Source organism: Lytechinus variegatus, chromosome 12, assembly GCF_018143015.1.
Source record: "Lytechinus variegatus isolate NC3 chromosome 12, Lvar_3.0, whole genome shotgun sequence".
NCBI classification, from domain to species: domain Eukaryota; kingdom Metazoa; phylum Echinodermata; class Echinoidea; order Temnopleuroida; family Toxopneustidae; genus Lytechinus; species Lytechinus variegatus.
This window is the reverse complement of record NC_054751.1, coordinates 32,496,360-32,517,535: the sequence shown is the minus strand read 5'-3', so window position 1 is coordinate 32,517,535 and position 21,176 is coordinate 32,496,360. Positions and strand designations below refer to the sequence as shown.

Sequence of the window (21,176 nt, the reverse complement as noted above, 5' to 3'; positions counted from 1 at the left end):
CTGAGTTGAAAGGGATGCTACGGGCTGAGAATATTCATATCTAAATCAATAGAGTAAAATTCACGGAGCAAAATGCTGAAAATTTCATCAAATTGGATAAGAAATAACAAAATTATAAAATTCTAGTTAAGCAATATTTTGTGATAACAGTTATATGGATGTCGTCAAGAATATTCATAAGGCAGACTGATGATATCACATCACCACAATCTCTTTTCTTAAATGAAATCATAATTGTTTCATTTTTTCATACATGTGTAAATGATGTGTCTCCATTATGATGAAATAAACTTGCAGCAATGAATTACTGATGCACTTTATTATCAGCTGTTAATCCATTTGTTTAATTCTTGGTAGAATTTTTTTGAATCAATCTAATAATAAAGTACAAAAGAATACGTGGGGATGTGGCATCATCAGCCCACCTAATGAATATTCATGAAGACATGCCTAGAATTGTTTCACCAAAATCTTTAGAATTCAATAACTCTATTTGTTATCAGATTTTGAACAAATTTTCAGAATTTTTGCTCTGTGAATTTTGCTCTACTTATTGAAAATATAAATACCTTCAGCCTAGAGCACCCCTGTATTACAAAGTGGAAGGTTACTGGTCAGAAAAATGCCAATGACTCAGGCCCTGTATCACCATCATCAGGATTAAAAAAATAATAATACTGATTACAGATTTTAATATATACACTATAACATAGACACTAGTCATATGGGAATCCTGGATCCCATTTCACAAAGACTGGATGCATCGTGGTCTAGAGGTTCTGACTCTAAGTTCAAACGGAGGGTCATTGGTTTAAGTCCCAGCCTTGGCATGTTTTCCTTCAGGAAGCGATTTATTCCCACTGTGCTGCACTCAACCCAGGTGAATGAGTACCTGGCAGGATTAATCTTTGAATGCTGTCGAAAATGTTGTCGCTTGAGGAAAATTCTGAAGGAAAAAGCGCTATAAGTGCTATTAATAGCAAATGCACAATGTCAATACCGAGTTTACTATAATTCATTCAAATAATGATTTTCGTTGTTAATAACTGTCATGCAAATTTGTTATCATGACTGTATATCAGCTTTTATGATAAGGCCCCTAGATCTGCTTGTTATTGATTTAAATGTGTTTTTAGTTTTGAGATTAAGTTGTTTACTGATAGTGCTTTCCTGACTTCAAGGGGTAAGCTTTTCCAGAGTTTTTGGGAGCTCAGAAGCCTCCGATACAATTACCACAACAATAACAGCTATGCTTTCATGGTTGTCAAATTATTGAAGGGATTAATTTTGTACTTATATTTCTTTCCACTCTTATTCATGAATCATCCCCTTTTTTCTAATAGAACACCCCTCATTTATATTCACCCTTTTCATCCTATCTTTCTATTTTTTATGTACAGCACTCTCTTGTACATTCCTCACACAAGGTTCTTTTGTATTTATTCACTCCACCATCCTTCATACAGCTTTCTTCACTCCTCTCTCTCTCACTCTCCCTCTCCTTCCACCTATCTCCTTCTGATTGGTTATAATGTTAAGTTGATGCACTCAAGCTTTTAGGATAATTTGCATATAGTTTGAATATCTTTTGTTTGTATATTCTAATATTCAGTTATACTTTGTTCTATTAATTTGTATTTATATGAATATTGATGTTCCTAGACTTATTTTAATGGAATGTTGGTTAGAATGCAACAAGGCTCTGAGTAATTAAAAACTGGGAGTTGGCCACTAAGTTCTCAATCTGAAAACATGTCTGCTGGGCTGTCTCTCTGAAGAGTATTAGAAATGTGAAATTATAACCCCGTACTACATTATCTTTGTTTGGAGTTTTGATTCAGGCCTATTTCATGTATATTGAAGTGAAAAAATAACCCTTATTCAGGTTAAGCAACACAACATGTTAACAAACTTCTGTGAATCTTTACAGGTAAATGTACAAGTATTCTGTACTAAAAAACAAGGATCTACCTGTTAAGGTTACATACAATACCAATCACAAGAAAAACATTTTCAAGAAAAGAACTTAGGTCACAACACTTCCAGGAATGGACGTTGCTTTTATGCATTGTTTGCATTGTTAAAGACTTCAAAAGCAAATAATCCTTCTCAACTTGCAATTGAAAAAAGCTGAGTAAACCCTGTCTCCATACAAAGTTTGTCTGCAGAGCACTCACAAAGTGCTTTTACAAACATGCATGCACTTGCTGTATTTATTTCTGAAAGCCAGAAAAACAAAAATAATCAAAGACAGCAGGTAAAATACATAATATTATGATGAAACTCACAAAATTGAATAGAAAGAAAAAAAATATCACTACTAAATCATGGAATAAATCTCTGTCCTACAGCAACTATCAAATTTGCTATACTGTATACCATAAAACTACACCTCTGGCAGTTTCACCTGCAGTTAATAATATGCAGTTCAATATACATGTAAAGTGTGTTGCAGCAGTGCTGGTTTTGAAAACAAAAGATGACTATTTATCACAACAAAAAAAACACCACTCAATTCATTGACCCTAAATGAAACCTTGATCATGCATTCTGGAAATCACGCAAAACAGGGGGGGGGGGGGGGGAACCGGTCTCTGGGTGATTTCACCCCTGAAATGCACAAAAGAGCACTGGAAACTACATGTTCAAAAGGGTCCCCTGGAAAATACACATTTGTTGCAATGTTAATGCTTATTTGATGTTGCTGATTATTGGTAGTAAGATATGAATGGTAAGCCTAAAAAACTAAAGATTTTTGTTTTGCCTGACCAGTGCAAAAAGCCCGGGGGGTCACTTACATTGACGAGTGGATACCATGCGCGACCAAAAAAACACGTAAAAAGGATGTCTTTTTAACGATAAGGCATGTTACGTACGTAACGTGATAAGGGTGTCAAAAACAGAAAAATAATGAAAAAGGGTATCTATTTCGCTAGGAAAATTACGTGTTTAGGGTCGAATTTGCGGGGATGATGAAACAAAATTAAAATGTTTTATAAAGGATGTCCTTTTTGTCCCAACACTTCGTGTTTAGAGTCCCATTTGCGCGAGGTGTAGAAGGTGGGATTGTACTAAACCAAATAAGGTAAAGCCGACGGCCGAAGGACCCGTAACAATAAAACATTCCTGTACTTGTTTAGGGGTTCATTTCAGGGAATATTTGCCAAGAACGTCGTTTTGTTTCCAATACTTGTTAAGGGTAGGGTTTCACACGCCAATACTTGTTAAGGGGTACATTTTCAGAATATGGAAATTACGTGTTTAGGGTGCTTTTCGAGACCACATGGTCGCGCATGGTATCCACTTGTGAATGGAAGTGGCCCCCCCCCCCCCCGGGGCAAAAAGATCAGTGATAGCCTACCCTTTACATGTCAAAGTTGCATGAACAAGGTGCAGGTAGAATACTTTCTAAGTTATGATGACATTTCAAAAATTTATGAATAAGATTTCAATGACAAAAAAGACTAAACAAATATACAAGATATAAATTCACACAATGAAAATGTACTGGATTATACGATCCAGTATTTGAGGATCACATCGTCAGACATCAATCGATCTCATATTAAAGTAAGTCAGACGAAATCTTGAAACCAGTGGGATGTGATCCTCTCATACTTTAAATTCAAGGTCAAGTCCACCTCAGAAAAATGTTGATTTGAATCAACAGAGAAAAATCAGACAAGCACAATGCTGAAAATTTCATCAAAATCGGATGTAAAATTAAAAAGTTATAACATTTCAAAGTTTCGCTTATTTTCAACAAAATAGTTATAGTTACATGAACGAGCCAGTTATGCCCTCTTTACACAGGATTTTCTTAACCCCGGACTATCGCTAACCCCGTACTATCCTTAACCCCGTACTATTTTTTTTCCTTTTCACACATGCCAAATTGTTATTGCTAACCCCGGATAAGGAATGCTTGCTTTTTACACACGAAACTCGCTAACCCCGGACTAGTGGTTTTGTCGATCATTCGTAGTACAATTGCTTCACTCGTACACTTTTTACACACGCTACAATTTCCTTAACCCCGTACTATAGGTGGGGCCAAATTGCCATTTAGCCCCACCTATAGTACGGGGTTAAGCTTAGCCCACTTTCGTTTTACACATGCGATCTTAACCCCGTACTATTACTCTTAGCACCGCAATTGGTGGGATAACCCTGCTTTTTTGCAGGGCCAAATAATCCCGTACTATAGGTGGGGTTAGCCCACTTTGCAAAAACGCTGTGTAAAACGAAAGTGGGCTAAGCTTAACCCCGTACTATAGGTGGGGCTAAATTGCCATTTAGCCCCACCAATAGTACGGGGTTAAGGAAATTTTAGCCTGTCTAAAAAGGGTATTACATCCAAATGAGAGAGTCGATGAAGTCACTCACTATTTCTTTTTTTTTATTGTTTGAATTAGAACCCTATACAATATTTCAATTTTTACAAATTTGACGATTAGGACCTCCTTGCCTGAACCACAAGATGTTAAAAAAATGGAATTGCATGTGTTCAGGGGGAATGAAACTTCACTTCACATGACAATGATGAGAAAATAAAAATATCTCATATTTCACATAATAAAATACAAAAGAAATAGTGAGTGATGTCATCAGTTCCTCATTTGCACACCGACTGAGATGTGTATGTTTTGTGAAATGATGCAAAACTTTTAAATGCCTTAACTTTCTTATTTTACATCCAATTTTGATGAAATTATCAGTGTTATGCTTGTTGAATTTTTATCTTTTTATTCAAATCAAGTTTTTGTTAGGGTGGACTTGTCCTTTAAATTCATGCATGTACATGTTACAAAAATGCATCTGGATAAATAAAATACAAAAATACTTAAAGGGATGGTCCGGGCTGAAAATATTCAAATCTTAATACAGAGTAGAATTCACTGAGCAAAATGCTGAAAATTTCATCAAAATCAGATAAAATATAAAAAGGCATTGAAGTTTAAATTTTAGCAATATTTTGTGAAAACAGCCGAAATGAATATTTGCTAGGTGGGCTGATGATGTCACATCCCCACTTGTTCTTTTGAATTTTATTATATGAAATATTAAAAGGTTTATTTAATTTCGTTTATACTTGTGTGAATACTATGTCTCCCTAATAATGAAATAAGTTGCAGCAATAAATAACTAATGCATTAAATCAGTTGTCAATCCAATTTTTCTAGTTCTTGGAGGAAAAAAAATTGAATAAACCTTATTTCATATAATAAAATACAAAAGAACAAGTGGAGATGTGACTTCATCAGCTAACCTAATGAATATTCATGACGACTTTTTCACAAAATATTGCCAAACTTTAAACTTCAATACCTTTTTATATTTTATCTGATTTTGATCCCTTTAATAGCATCTACTGTGAATGGGACCCATGTACTGTACAAATGAGAACTCTTTATTGAAGTCATCTAATCAACTGAATTTACATGTAAAGGTAAAATACTAAAATGATCTACTGAAATCTGAACTTTCATAAACAGGAGTCCTACTTTTCATTGTCAAACCTACACGTGGTTGGTCACAATATCCGTTGATTGTTGAATGATAACCCAACTACCTGTGTTTATCTACAGTATTCTCCTGTCAAACTTCCTGAATTACTTCATTGATGGACAGTCATCATTGTAAAGCAATGTATACATTTTCAGATTTTTAAAAATAAATGCTTGAATTTCTGATTCCAAAAAATGTTTTTAAGAGTCGTGCAGGAGTTTAAATATACAAGTGGAATGCCTCTGGCCGTCTCACCTGCACCACGCGGTTCAATATAGCAGCAGTGCTGACTTTGAATACTACTCTAACTCGCACAAGATGTTCAGTGATTCATGGTTACTCTTATGTCCACTTTTTATGAACTAGACCAATAAACTTACAGAGATATGGTTATTCAACAAAAAACCCCAACATGGCCAAAGTTCATTGACCTTACATGACCTGTGACCTTGATCATGTGACCTGAAACTCGCACAGGATGTTCAGTGATACTTGATTACTCTTATGTACAAGTTTCATGAATCAGATCCATAAACTTTCAAAGTTATGATGGTAATTCAACAGATACACCCAGTTCGGCCAAAGTTCATTGACCTTTGACCTTGGTCATGTGACCTGATCACCTGAAATGCGCACAGGATGTTCAGAGATACTTGATTACTATAATATCCAAGTTTAATGAACTAGACCAATAAACTTTCAAAGTTATGATGGTAATTCAACAGATACCCCAATTCGGCCAAAGTTCATTGACCCTAAATGACCTTTGACCTTAATCATGAGACCTGAAACTTGCACAAAATGTTCAGTGATGCTTGATTACTATTATGTCCAAGTTTCATGAATCAGATCCATAAACTTTCAAAGTTATGATGGGAATTCAACAGATATCCGCAATTCGGCCAAAGTTCATTGACCCTAAATGACCTTTGACCTTGGACATGTGACGTGAAACTCATGCAGGATGTTCAGCGATACTTGATTAACCTTATGTCCAAGTTTCATGAACTAGGTCCATATATTTTCTAAGTTATGATGACATTTCAAAAACTTAACCTCAGGTTAAGATTTCGATGTTGATCCCTCCAACATGGTCTAAGTTCATTGACCCTAAATGACCTTTGACCTTGGTCATGTGACATGAAACTCTATTAGGATGTTCAGTAATACTTGAATAACCTTATGGCCAAGTTTTATTAACTAGGTCCATATACATTCTAAGTTATGACGTCATTTCAAAAACTTAACCTCAGGTTAAGATTTGATGTTGACGCCGCCGCCGTCGGAAAAGCGGCGCCTATAGTCTCACTCTGCTTCGCAGGTGAGACAAAAATGTTTAGAGGGCCTCGATACATGTCGAGTGAAAAATCTCAACCGATTGATATCTAAAAGCAATGAGGTTCTATCTAATTCCAATCTGGCTCTCTTTAAACTTCCCGTCCTCAAATAGCAATTTACAAACATGTTTTTTTTTCTTAAAATGGTCCATTCAAGTATAAATTAGAGTAAATTTAGATTGAGACATGAGGTAAAATTAACATCTTCACATAAATAACATACTTGCAATATTAGGAGAATCTCAGGTGATGATAACAGCCAGCCATTCACAAAGTGAAAACTCTGGTGTCATAAATCCGAATCAAAACTCACTCTGACTTGTCTCGCTGGTGCTCTAGAATTGACTTGAAGGTGAATGGTTTACTAAAAACCGCCTCTCACATCCGCACAGATTAACATATATCCTAGCATGTAACAATCCTGGCCAGCGATTGACAAATCACATTATAAAGTAGCTATCCCAAATAATGTTACATCACTTTGAATAGTACAGCTAGCAGCCTAGCGCGTCTCATGAATAAATCTAAATCAATGTACTTTCAAATGTTGAAAAGTAAGTCAGGGTCACACCCCCATTGTGTAACGCTTCGTCTGTCTCTCTTTTTAAAGTAGATCAATATCCAGCCTAGCCCCCCCCCCCCCCCCCCTGTTACATCTGTTTGAAGCTCCTTGATCAAAGTTCCTATTATGGTATCTTTGCCATTCAATGGTAAACTACATATGTACATGTACCATATTGTCTCTCATCATATCCAAAATATTTCAACCACCTCATTATTCACTATGTAATTCTCATAACTTTGATTTAATACCAAACTAAAACAGAATACTCTCGTTGTACAGTAGTTTCTGCTAAACAAATTTTAAGAGTTTCCACATTGATAAACTGGTCATGGATGAAGATGACAATGAGTAATGAAGGAAGTGGTAAATCTCTCTATTTTAGGTCTGACCATCAAATGTTACACCCAATTCAATCTGTTGCACCTTAACAATATTGTAATAGGGGCTATTAATACAGTACCAATATACATGTACAAAACAACATCAGAAGTTGTACACCTACTAGGTCAACTTATATATTCCACGCTCCAAAAGTATTGATTACTGGTGAAAGTGGAACAGTACACATGCAACTGAGAAATGGCCATGTCAACCACATGGTTATATCATTATCACAGAGCAAAATAATTGATTTAATGCCAATCTTATGCTTTGGTTCAAACTTCAAAGTACTATTTTACTATATAAAGCATGGATCTATCTGTGTTTAGCTCCATGCTGTAAGGTATCATCTTTAAAGGTAAAATCCATCCCAGGAAAATGCTGACTTGAATAAATAGAGAAAAATCAAACTAGGATAGTATTGAAAATTTCATCAAAATCAGATTAGAAATACATGTAAGCAAGTTATGACATTTTAAAGTTTCGCTCATTTTTAACAAAACAGTGATATGCACAACTATATAGGTAAGACAGTCGATGATGTCCATCACTCACTATTTCTTCTTTTTTATTGTTTGAATTATCCAATATTTCATTTTTTATAGATTTGACAATAAGGATCAACTTAAATGGACCATATAGTATTAAACAATGCTAATTCCACATGTTGAAGGAGGAATTAATCATCCTATCAATTGACAATGAGGAGGAAATCAGAAATATTTTATATTTGATATAATTAATAAAACAAAAAAGAATTTTAAAGAAATAGTGAGTGGATGATGGCATAGTCTCCTCATTTGCATACCCGCCAGGATGTGCATAGAACTGTTCTGTGAAATTAAGCGAAACTTTAAAGGTATAGTGTATGATTGGTTCATCTCAGACAAGGTCAGTGAATCAATTGTAAAGATATTATTTTCATTAAGTATCTATATCAGTGCTCTACTTAAGCACTCAACAGAAATTGGTATAACTCTTCTGTTTTGGTGATATCGAGGGGTGAAATATATATTACAGGAGCTCGTTTAACCGATACAATTGTTGATCCGCCCTCTCGAGTTAGGAAATAAATTGATATTAGAACGCCGTTTGATTCATGCATATTCATTATAACATCGTGGATATTCATGAATACGTCATGGCGCATGCGCATTATCGACGAATGCTACACGCACAGTGAGAGCAGGGTAGAAGTCATGCATCGGACGCTGCATGCACAATGCGCCGATGGTTAGGCGGCCAGTGGCTGCTGATACTGAAGTCCACCCCCTGGACTGTTGTACGATAAGACTACCAAACACATGCATAACATGCACACACTCCTGAATAGCCGGGGAAAGTGAATCACTGTGTTAGGTGAATCACTGGGGGTAAGTGAATCAGTGGAGGGCGCGTGTGTATTGGTTGTGTGTGTTGGCGGGGTCGGATAGGGTTTGCCCCTTTGGTTCCCCAATCAATAAAAATCGTCCTGCAGTACATACACACTGTATATGTATACCAAAGACATACATGCGCTACATGAAACTTCAAACACGTTGATTAGCGGACGTGAATGACTACGCAATACGGCTTACTGTAGGCATGGAGCTGTAGGAATCGTATGTCATGAATCTGAATACTCCAAGACTACAGAGATACGAGGAATCCCAGAGAAGGGGAAGGGCCGAGTTTGATTTTTCGTTTCATGTCAGCTCTTTATGCACCCTTTCAATTCCCTCCATCTTTATCTTTCCTGAAATCATGATATCATTGTAAAGCGTTTCAGTCAGTTTCAGCATATTTTTAAAAAAAAATTTAAAACAAAAATGGTTTAAAACTCTAAATATATAGACGGCCACCCCATTCTGTTTAGGGCCGAGTATGAAGAAAGGGAAGGGCGAAGAGAAAAACAATTTTCAGGGCGGGAAACATAATAGTAAAACATAAAAGGAAGATAAATCAAGTTAGTAGGACCATGAAGACAGACATTATTGACATGAAAGTAGGTGTGAAGCTGCTTGCAATGCAACGCATCTTGATTATTATACGTTTGTTTAGGCTGAACTGGCGAGGTCAAAAGGTGAGCAGTTGATGCAAAGTATGTACGTAGCGTAGTCTACATCATGTAGACCTTGGTAGTGTGTGTGTGTGCGACCAATGCATCAAGTTGCAAATTTCGAATGAAGTGTTATTTGGTCAATCTTTACAGGCGTCATGAGCAAAAGCAAAAAATAAACCGGGGGGGGGGTGCAGACGCAATGGGCAAGATTTCTCGGAAAACTCTTATTCTTGCAGCCACCCATTATACCTAGATATGGAATAAGGAGAAGTTGAGTATATTCATATTGCACGGCGCTATGATCTACGGTAGAGCCGCTCTTTGTATGCAGAGGGGTGAATTTCAGTGCAGAGCTGACCACGGGGGCGACCAGCATGTTTTACAACAGAACTTTACAAGTCACGCAGTGGGAAACAGGGCAACGAAGTACGTGAAAGAAGACTAAGCAAACTTGAAGAAGCAACGTCCGAGGGCACATGTACTAGTAATTTACGTCGGCTTTGAAACGTGTATCAATAGGATTTCCACAGAATTGGTCGCTGAGCATTTCTCCAGTGTGGGAGGGTGGGGTAGTCTATAATCACTCCATCGGTGGGTGGATGGATGACTGAAAGAATGAAAAGATGGATGAATAGAACCGATGGCCCAAGAATGGATACCAATGACAAAGTAATAGATAAGGGTGCCCCATGGGAGCTTTTAATTAGCTACCCCTTATTAAATAAACGATAAACAAAAAAAAAATACAGATGGAAAGATGAACTTTTATTGCAAGAAATGAGAGGCAGATATGCCTCCGGGATATAGGCCTACGCATACAGTGTGTGCACGAGCAGTTCAACTGTTGAAAAAAATGTGAATGACTGTGATGCGTGGCGACACGATCAAGACAAAAACATCACTTATTTAGCAATGAAAGTGGAACTCTCATTTCCCCCATTTCCCTGTTATATTTAAAGGAAAAAGGGAATGATAACTGTTGTTTTATAGCAGAGGAAGTGTATTTTTCATATTGAGATTGGGACCATGGAGATTCCGGCGTGTCGACATTTCACAACTCATTGGGAAAATAATATAATTATTTTTGATGATTGAGAAAAGAAATGTGCTCAGTTCACACTCACGATTTATTTTTGCTAGGGTTACGTGCTGAACAAAGCAAAAGAAAAACATAAGGTTCTAACACGAAATGTTGGTCATGATTCCATACATTTCTCCAATTTGACACCTACCATAATTCCAGGGGGTGCTGCATGCCTGTGGAAAATAATACACGCCGCAACACCAGCACCCTGCTTCCAAGGGGCATACAATCGTTTTCGTATCAGAAAGTATCAATCAAATCATATCAGTCAAGGCGATCGTAGAAAGTGTTGAAATATGGTTCAACTATTTTGGCTAAATTGATCAGTTGGTACGAAAGGCCAATCGTGCATGGTGTTCGTGACGGATTGCACTATTGTAGGAATAAGAATATTTTGGGGCGGGAAAGTCGCCTACGGTGGGGATGACTTTCGCAAAAAAAAACCTTTTTTTGGGGGGGGGGGCAAGCCCCTTCTGGCAAGGTTCAATGGTAATTATCCGCTTATTCTGATGTATGTGATGCAAATATGTTGCCGATAAAAAATATAATATTTTGCCTTTATGGGTGTTTTACACTGAACTCCAGGGGGATCAATAGTCTGCTATGCAGACTCTGAATGGCTCGTGAGGTGGGATCTGCTGGTTTGCGAAGCAAAACAGCCTGAAAGGGCGAGCGAAGCGAGCCATTTCTGCAGCCTCAGTAGACCTAGCCACTTCTGCAGCCTCAGTAGACCTAGTGTGCTGTGCAGACTCGTTGAATCAACTGAGGTACACACACTGCAGATGTGGGTCTACAATATTGTAGACTAGGGGATCAAGGAGAATACAGATATATTTCAGAATACTCACTGAGCGACAAGCCGATCTGCAAAAGTAAAGGTAAAGCGGTCACGGGGAAAGCAAACAAGTAATACTTTCTTGAATAGGCATATTGGAGAGAATAATATTGAACTAAAGAGAAACAAAATTGAGCATGCGAACATAAGGAATACACAAAACCTAAGTTTAGGAATTGTATAAACAGCGAAAAATACGAAAAGATGTTACGAACATGCTTTCACTATTCATGATGTATAATGCAATGATATTAAAAGGGGACTTTTTTCAGTTGTATTTAATTTCAACCAGTGGCGTAAATAATGAACTTAAAAAAATATGAAGGTCATATAGGGCACAAATCTTGATTTTTTTTGTAATCTATGAAAGATTTTGACATGATATTCAGACCCGGTATTCAGTTATAGTTTTCCTTCTCTCTTTACTTTTTTTTTGGGGGACGTGACAAATTTGGGAATCCATACAGCCCTATAAGCTTTATTTTGAACGCCACTGATTTCATCTGAATATCATTGGAAAAATATTTACAAGGTAGTCAAGTGGTCAGCCGACTCAGCGTGTAAAACAATATAAATTTCATTGCATGATAATAATAAAATTATATTTATTAAATAATATCTTGTGCAGTTAGCAAAAATGGGGATAGGACATTTTGTAATTCGCTATGCAGTAAAATAATGAGAAAGGCTGAAACGATATATATTCAACTGGATCAACTGCAGAAGGAATGGCATGTACGTACATAGGCCAAGTGGATAGTGAACGAACTGATGGTAGACCAAATGATAGGCGAGTTGGCAATTGGACAATTTGGCATCAGACGAAATAGAAGTAAACCGATCCGATCCATGGACTTAGCGCCTATTATCACGCCGGTATACTTTTCCGGAAAATGCCTTCGCAAGGGTGTAAAACGGAAACGCGCCGCCGGCATATAAGGAGATACAATGTTGGAAACGATGCCCAACGGACATGCGCGTATGGATTGAGCCCGACCCGCCCAGCCAGGGAATCATAGGTGCCGTAAAAATGCAGTTTGAATTATCGTATTTCATAATCACGTGAAAAGGGCATTGAAGACCACTTGTTTAATGTGTTTATGAAAAAAAATCCATGAATATGTTGTAACCACCTTTTGAAAAAAAAATGTGACCAGAAAGCATAGAATTTTAAGCATTTTGGGGTTTCAATTTAGTTCAACTTCTCATTAGAGTGGTAGACCATACTAAAATTATGGGGAGGGGATATTTCATCTCTTTTCCGATCGAATATTCTGAGCCTTTTTTGCAACCGTGAACGTGATGGGTATAAATATTATCTTAACAATTATTATTGATGTGAGCGCGAAACGTGAGCTGAAAACATTTGATATTCTGACCTAAAATGTGGAAATATCTATGAGCACTATTGGGTAATCATGAACAGGATGGGTATCTAACAAATCATTTAATGCGAGCAGGATAGTCACCTTACTAAACTTCAATGCGAGCGCGAAGAGTGGGATGATTTTTTTTGGTTTTCTGATCTAAAATTAGGACTTTCTATGCACTTTTGGCAATCATGAACAGAATGTATATTTGATGCGAGCAATGTCGAACATCTATACGGCGCCCCGAGGTAAAAAATCAATTCACCCCCTCCCCACCTAGGTTGAACATCAATTTGGCACCACCTAGGTCGAACATCAATTCGACGACCCTAAGCAAAACATCAATTTCGCCCCTCCCTAGGTCGGACATAAAGTCGATGCCCCTATAGGTCGATAATCAATCCGGCGCCCCCTCCCTAGGGCGAACATCAATTCGGCGCTCCCCTTTCCTTCTTTTGTTTTCCTCCTCTTTTTCTTTCCCCCTTTTCCTTCTTTTCTTCCTATTTTTAGCGCCCCTTTTTCGCCTACTGGGGGGGGCAGGCCCTGAGGACCCCGAATGTGCGCGTGGCAAAGCTAAAGATATAGAGAAATAAAGACAAAGATTTAATGAAAATATAAGAAGTCTTGAAATATTTTACATTTTCTAGGCAAACAAGAATCCAAAGCGTATAAATAGTGACCTCCATTTGCATCCTGTTTGATATGCTCGCGTTTTGAATAAAATTTCCTGCTATTTCCATTGCAGGCTAAATAAAGGGCAAAAGGTTAGGTTTTTTTTTTAAGGGGGAATGACGATAAATAAAAATACAAGCGAGTGCGCTGGGTGCTAGTCATGGGCAGTGGAACGTATTTTCTTGGGGGGGGGGACAAAAAAGGGCACTTATATGTATTTTTTATGCAAAGTGAAATTTCCACCATGTGATTATCATTTGCGTTATAGTAGTTACACGTTTACAGTAATTAAGTTCAGCATTAAAGCCTTTTTGAAGTCTTTTCTGATTTATAAAATATGTAATCAGGCTTTTTTAGTTTATTTATTTTTCCGGGAGCGAGCGTAGCAAGCGAATGGTTTTCCGCGCAAATTATTGTCAAACGAACATTCTTGCAAAATGTGAGCGCGAATCGCGAGCTGAAATTTTGCACAATGCATGCACTAAAAATGAATGTTGGTTTGACTGCATTTGATAACAATGTATTTTTTTAAATATATATTTTTTACCATTTCGATCCATGACACGTTTGCGTTTATTTTGTTTTTGTCCGTTGACATGCCAAGCGCAGAGAAGTCGTGCCAAAATGTGATTTTGCATAGAGCACATTCGCTGCACCATCATCGGAACTTCGGAATAACAAAGAAATAGAAGACCCCTCCCCCCAATAATTCCTCGAATATATATATCTCTCTCGATGATACGTACGTAATTTTATTCTCCAAGCCCAGAGGACCAAGGAGGAGTGGGGTGAAGGGGGGGGGGGCACCCAGGAGACGTCATTATCAATTTCTCTGAGAAAACCGTAATAAAATTTTGGTCACAAAGTTGGACAAAGTCAAACGTGATAACTGTTTAGTATGTACATGTACTCAGGGGCGGAAATCTCTCCCAAAAGGTAGGGGGACAAGGGTCTGGAAAATTTGACAAGCAAAAAACAAATGCTATTACATACCTAAAATTTAAGGTCATTTCGACAAAAATATATTTGACAAGCAAAAAAAAAATAAAGGTCATCTCGTCCGATAACGCCCGTTTTATTCACATTTTAGCATCACGAAAGACCCAAAATAGTAGGGGGACATTTGATATTATGTCCCCCTACTATTTTTAGTAGGGGGGACACGTCCCCCCTGTCCCCCTGGGATTTCCGCCCATGCATGTACTACCATAACAAGTTGAAAAGAAAAATACAAAGCAGAACTTTCGGGGGGGGGGGAATTGATGTTACATAAACATCAACTGCTTAAAACATACAGGCCTGACGTGCCGGTATCATATGCGGACCCAGGAGGCTAACGGGACGCCCCCCCCCCCCCCCCTATTGGTGGCGCATAATAGGAGGAAAGAAAGGGAAGGGAAACATGTAATAGAATGGAAAGCAGAGGGTAGGAGAGAAGACAAAAATATAAGAGGAGGAACAATGAATAAAATAAGGTGAGGGGAAATCAGACTGGGGGACCATATGTTATTATATAAAACAATTTATCCCGAGCTTCATGTTCGTATTGCCTGTTCGATGGAATGTTTATTATTAATTTCTTTATTCATTCAATCATATTTAAACAGGTTGACAAGATCAGATTTGTAATTACTGTTTTTTAATCTTATAGTCCTTGTACAATAAAACATAATTAAATAGCAATTACAATAACAAGGTATAATTCATATCAAATTAAAGAAATATCAGCTGATCAATGTAAAAAAAAACAGGCTTTAGTAACACGAACAAGGGAATTGAATATAGGTCTGTACTAATTCAAATGCTTGAGCAATATAGGATTTCCCGTCCAATTTGATAAAAGTTTCATTTGAATTAATGAAAGGACGTTCAAATTCGAAATATTTTCTCAACCCTCTGCACACATGGTTCTTTTTCATGTATCCATCATTCAATTCTGTTCTATATCATTCCTTTGAAGTTTGGTATGAATCCAATTTAGAGGAAAATTCGTTCAAATTAATGGCCAAAGTTGTCATTTAATTTCACGACGACAAACTGATCGTTTAATTTCGCCAAAAATACCATTTTCAATTTCATTTATCGCCACACATATTTGCACTCTAAGCGTCCAATGTTCCTGTGTTTATTTTTGTAAGTTATACATTTTATTTTAAACCTTACATTATCTTTTTCTGACCGTTTCAGTTAGAATTATTTTATTCCATTATGTTTGATAAAGACGTAATTCATGTAACATTTATAGGATATGATTGTAAACGGTTATTCTTTTAGTGATTAATGAGTGGGTGCAGGGGCGGACCCAGGATTTCCCGAAAGGGAAAGGCACATTTTCCCCAGGAATTTGACGAGCAAACAAAATCGTGGCTCTCAAAGGGGGGGGGGCACGGGCCGGCTGTCCCCCCCCATGGATCCGCCAGTGAGTGGGTGGATGACCTATACCAATGGTAGGTATTTTTTTTTATTCATCATCTTGTTTTTTTTTTTTTTTGTATCGGTTTGGAAGGGATGGGAAACATGGTATTGACCACAGTCTATTTAGTCATGATAGTTATGAAAGTGGAACAAAACCGAATTGTTCCGATGATGGTTTATCCGATGGATGGAACATTTTAGAAAAATTGTAAACATCCACTTTAGAAGTAAAATCCATTTCCATAATCATTCAAAAGAAGTAAACAAGAAAGCGACGAAAACACTGTCCGTATCCTATAAATGATTTTGAATTCCTAAACGTTCGTAAGGAGGGTGTCGGGGCGAATTTGAAAAAACTTCTTCAGCAATTTAATTTAATCGTTCTTTATACTTGTTTAAATGAGATAACCGTGAGATCGCGTGCCAAGTGAATTAAATTGAATGAAGTATTTGGCTATTTAAATGATGATCTCATAGGTCATTCAAATTAGTTTCAAATTGAACTATTACATCATTATATCGGTTGAAATTTTGATGAAATTGGACGGGAAAAAACTATATAGCATGGCCCGCTGGGAAAACAGTTTACTGAACTGAAGTGGCTACCCAGTGCACCATAGGCCCTACGTATCGTTGTGATTAGTTTGTTTTATTATAATTATCTTCAGAGGCAGATCTAGGATTTTCCAATGGGGGGGGGGCACATTTTCCCAAGGAAAATTTGACAAGCAAAAAAAATAATTTTAACGGTAGATTGATTGTATCTCTGGAAGGGGGTGGGGCACAGCCGGCCCGTGTTGGTTCCGTCAGTGCTCACCTTGTTAACGATAATAATTGGTCAGGTCAATTTTCAGGACTCAATACACAATTTCCGAAAATTTTACCTCGCACTCGTTTTTTTTTCGAGGGCTTATGAGCAACTGTTACGACTATAAATAGATTTTTTTTTTTAAATAACTTTGAGCTGTCGATTGACCGAGCAAATTTTTTCAGTCCCCCCCCCCCCTCCGCGGCCTCCCTCCATATCATTGAAACCTGGATCCGCCCCTGGGTATTAAAAAAAACACACACACTAGGCCAGGCGGTATTTGTCCAATTTAATTGACAAATACATGTACGTTGAGGCAGTGGTGGAGAAAGATCGTATACATGTAATAGGCATATAGGTCACACGAAGCAAAATAACGAATTTGGCGGCCAAACTAGTTCAATAAAAATTGATTTCTATTTTTTCCTTTAAAAAATGTAGCATAGACCTATTATTTAAACAATAATGAACAAATAAAAATAAAGAACCTGAAGAAAATGATAACAATTCAGTGAATCGGAAACAAATAAAAGAATACAGATGAAAGCAAGGTAAAAACCGTCAGACATTGTTTTCATCGGAGATCACCCCCCCCCCCCCCCTTTCTTTCTCTCTCCATCTCGGCACCTGATTCTCTGCCCAGATATCCAGATGTAAAATAACATGCATTACATCACAATTATTACGATAGTCATTTCAAATAGCTCCTTGGTTGTTTCCAAGGAGCTTCAAACGACTTATTTCTATTTGCATGTATATATCCACGAGGGACTGCACGAATGTACACGCTGTCTACTGTGGAAATGCAAGAAAAAGTCGCAGGAGAAACCCGGAAAGAAACCCACTCGACTCCGCGGTATGCGCTCGTACCGTGCATTGGCACTTGAGATCGGCACTCTCGCAGAGGCGAGAGACATGAATATTCATGAGCAAATATTGATGTCATTTGGTCTCAAGGTGGCGCTCTTCAATTTTATGTCAGTTCTAAAAAATACATCCAAAGAAAGCACACTCTGCAAAACTTCTCATCTTAATATATGTTTTAAAGAATAAAAACAGTTCTTTTTGACCAATACAATACATTGTATGGACTCAGAACTTGTTTATGAATATTGTGGAAAGGCAAGAGTTAAATTAAAAAGAAAGTTTTGAAATAAACCAATGACACAATTTACCTTTAAATGTCATACATGTAACTTTCTTCTTTTACATCCGATTTCGATGAAATTTTCAGTGTTATGCTTGTTGGATTTTTTTTTTTTTATTCTAATCAACTTTTCGTTGGGGTGGACTTGTCCTTTAAGTACATGTACCACTTGAAGTGCTGTGATGTATTCATCAATTGATTTTATTAATAACTTTTTTAAATAACTTATACGTAGCAACCTCACTTTAATTTTTTTCTCTTTATAAAAAGGGTATTTGAAAAGATATTGTAGATGATGGATAGTTCATGTGACCATGTCAGTTCACTCTTTAGTCTATTACCAGGGGTGTTTGCCCCATCCATTCTTCATTACTTTTCTGCACCTCTTGTTTTTTGTTTTTAAAGAAGAAATGAGCCCCATTGGCTCTAAAGACAAAACACACAATATCTGGAAAAAAAAACTTTCTGAATGAAATAAAGGAAACCTGAGTTACATGTGGCTGTCTGAATAACCTACAAATGGATTATCTCTGTAATGAATAGAATATTTACGATGCATATTCTACTCTCTAGACTAGCTGGAAATATCTAAATTATTGAATTAACATATTAAATTTCGATCATTCTATCACTCTACATTATGTATCTATTGTGTATTTTTAATTTGATATGCATGCTTTTGAATTTTATGTCTTATATATTGCATGTAGTTTTTCTTTTTAATTAATTCTGTAATTGTTCACCATTGTATCATGATTGTGTACAGGGCTCTCTCGAAAAGCAGCTTTTGACTTAAGTACTGAAGGACCACCTTGTTTAAAGAAAACAGAAATAAATAATAAATAAACACAACATTGTGAGGTTGTTAAGGATTCAACTTTAATAGAGCCCTGGACCATGTTGCACCATCTGGTCATGTGAGCATCATGCTCTGAGAGCAAAAGAATTATTGATCAAAACCTGGCTTTAAATCTTTGGTGAAGGTTACATTATGCAAATTACATGTACATTCTTATCCTGCAAAAGTGTGGTGACCTAACTTTTTTCATTCATTGATCAAGAATCTTTTAAATTCATATCGAGGATATTTAGCACCCTCTCTTAGCGGCATCTTTATTTTTTTTTTGTTTCTTAATAAGGCATTCAGTTAGTTTATAAAATTTGATTTAGTGACAATATATCACCAAAACTCAAAAGATTCTGTGTTTCTTTGTCCATGTACATGAAGGCCTCATCCTGAAAACTGAATCGGCCCACTCCATGTTACTGTTTTAAATACCAACAACGGAAAAAAGGTGTTGTTATTTTACTTTTGTTTTGGATCTTGATCCCAACAAAAGATGTTAATCAATTCACAAAAATAATCTACTACTTAACTAGAATAATTTTATACCTCAACCACTACCAAATGAAGAATTAGGTGGCTACACATCTAAACAAGGTCAATGTCCATGAGCGTCAATGTCCATCCAATGTGTATTCATGAAATAAGTAAAAAAGTTGACCCATTAAATGATTATTCAGTTTTCATGTGAATGAAATACAAGTATGTATATCCACTGTGACCTTTGACCATAAAACATAAGATTCAGATCATTGCCACTCCTTGGACAAGTTTGAAGTTGATTCATCAAACGGTTCACAATATGTATGCACATTATTGCTGCATGATAATAAAATTGTACATGTATGAAATTCTAAAATTTGGGGGATTACCAAAAGTAAAGCTTTAAAGATAAATTCCAGTTTTGGTAACGATCTAAAAATGACTTTTTACAGAATCCAATATAATGACCACCCAAGTGTCTGTTTGTATGAATAAAAAATATGTGCCAAAGGATTCTGGAAGAAATTGTGTAATTGCTGAGAAATAAGCAAAATAAGCGTGGATTCGGTCACTCCCGTCGGGTCTTTATTCCAGCAATAATAATATACTGTCCCACGCGTGCCTATCTGTGTTGGTGATCTTCAGTGTGAACGTTTTTCAGCGTAAATTTCAAGATTTCACAAAGTTCAGTAGGCCTATATGTAATTGTACCAGATCTAGATCCTCGATGATATTCTGACAATTAAGCCTGGTTTTCCAGACTTTCTCATGAAATCAGTGTTTACTGCAACTACTGGCTTTTCTCTTTAAACCATTGGAAATAACATTCAGTTCATAATTTTTTGCTATTAAAAATCAATGAGAAAAAAAAGAAGAGTATATATTGTCAAGTAATACATGAGGGTGATGGGCGATTTTGCCCTCATGAAAGCCAAAATCGACCATAAAATTCCCCCCCCCAAATGCATGCTTTGGGGCCAACATGATTTCTAGTGTTGCCTCACGATCTGTTCCAGACAATCATTAAACTGTGGTGGAAGAATAATACTTGCTTGTACTGCACACTTACTTTTTGCCCTAAAAAATAGCACTTCAAATGAAAGAAAATAAGAAATAGCTCCCAAACTTCTGCAATCCCCCCAATGTGGAATAGAAAAATAGCTTCAATTTCCTAACCTGCATGGCTAGCTGTATGAAAGCAGATTCAATATTAAACATAGGATTTCTATGGTGCATCACTTTGCTAGGTGCTCAAGGCACTCCTACACTATATTACCCCAGCTAAGCTAGTCTACTGATTCCAGCGTACTCAGCTTTTTGAGGAATTACTTCCTGCTGGTACCCATTAATACTTCACCCGGATCGAGTGCAGCACAATGTGAGTAAATTTCTTGCTGTAGGAAAACAAGCAATGGCTTGACATCGAACACACGCCCTTCAGATTGAAAGACTAGACCACGATGCCCCTATGAGGACTATGAGGGGTAGAATACAATAAGGGTAGATTTCACTTTGAGAAGTCATTCTAAACCAATCAGGATTCTAAAAATGCTGAAGTCTCATTCTTCTGCAGACACGCATTATCTCAGTCAAATAGTCCATGATAAAGGTAATTTACACAACATAAACAAACAAATTCACAAATTCAAGGGTATTCAATTATCAGAACCAGTCTTGGCATCATTG

General features: G+C 36.9%; 1 protein-coding gene across 8 annotated transcripts in view; it reads right to left on the bottom strand.

Moving 5' to 3' along the window:
• The window catches only part of LOC121425009 (glycerol-3-phosphate acyltransferase 1, mitochondrial-like), a 73,014-nt gene that overhangs the window by 25,128 nt on the left and 26,710 nt on the right, over positions 1-21,176 (bottom strand). The window contains exon 1 of one of the 8 annotated variants that reach the window (XM_041620941.1): positions 7,159-7,332. The exons of 6 other annotated variants lie outside the window; for them this stretch is intronic. The gene's annotated coding sequence lies outside the window, so the exon portion shown is untranslated. Of the gene's footprint in view, positions 1-7,068; positions 7,136-7,158; positions 7,333-21,176 lie in introns of those variants that run through there. One more of the 8 variants, XM_041620940.1, reaches the window with a different exon arrangement.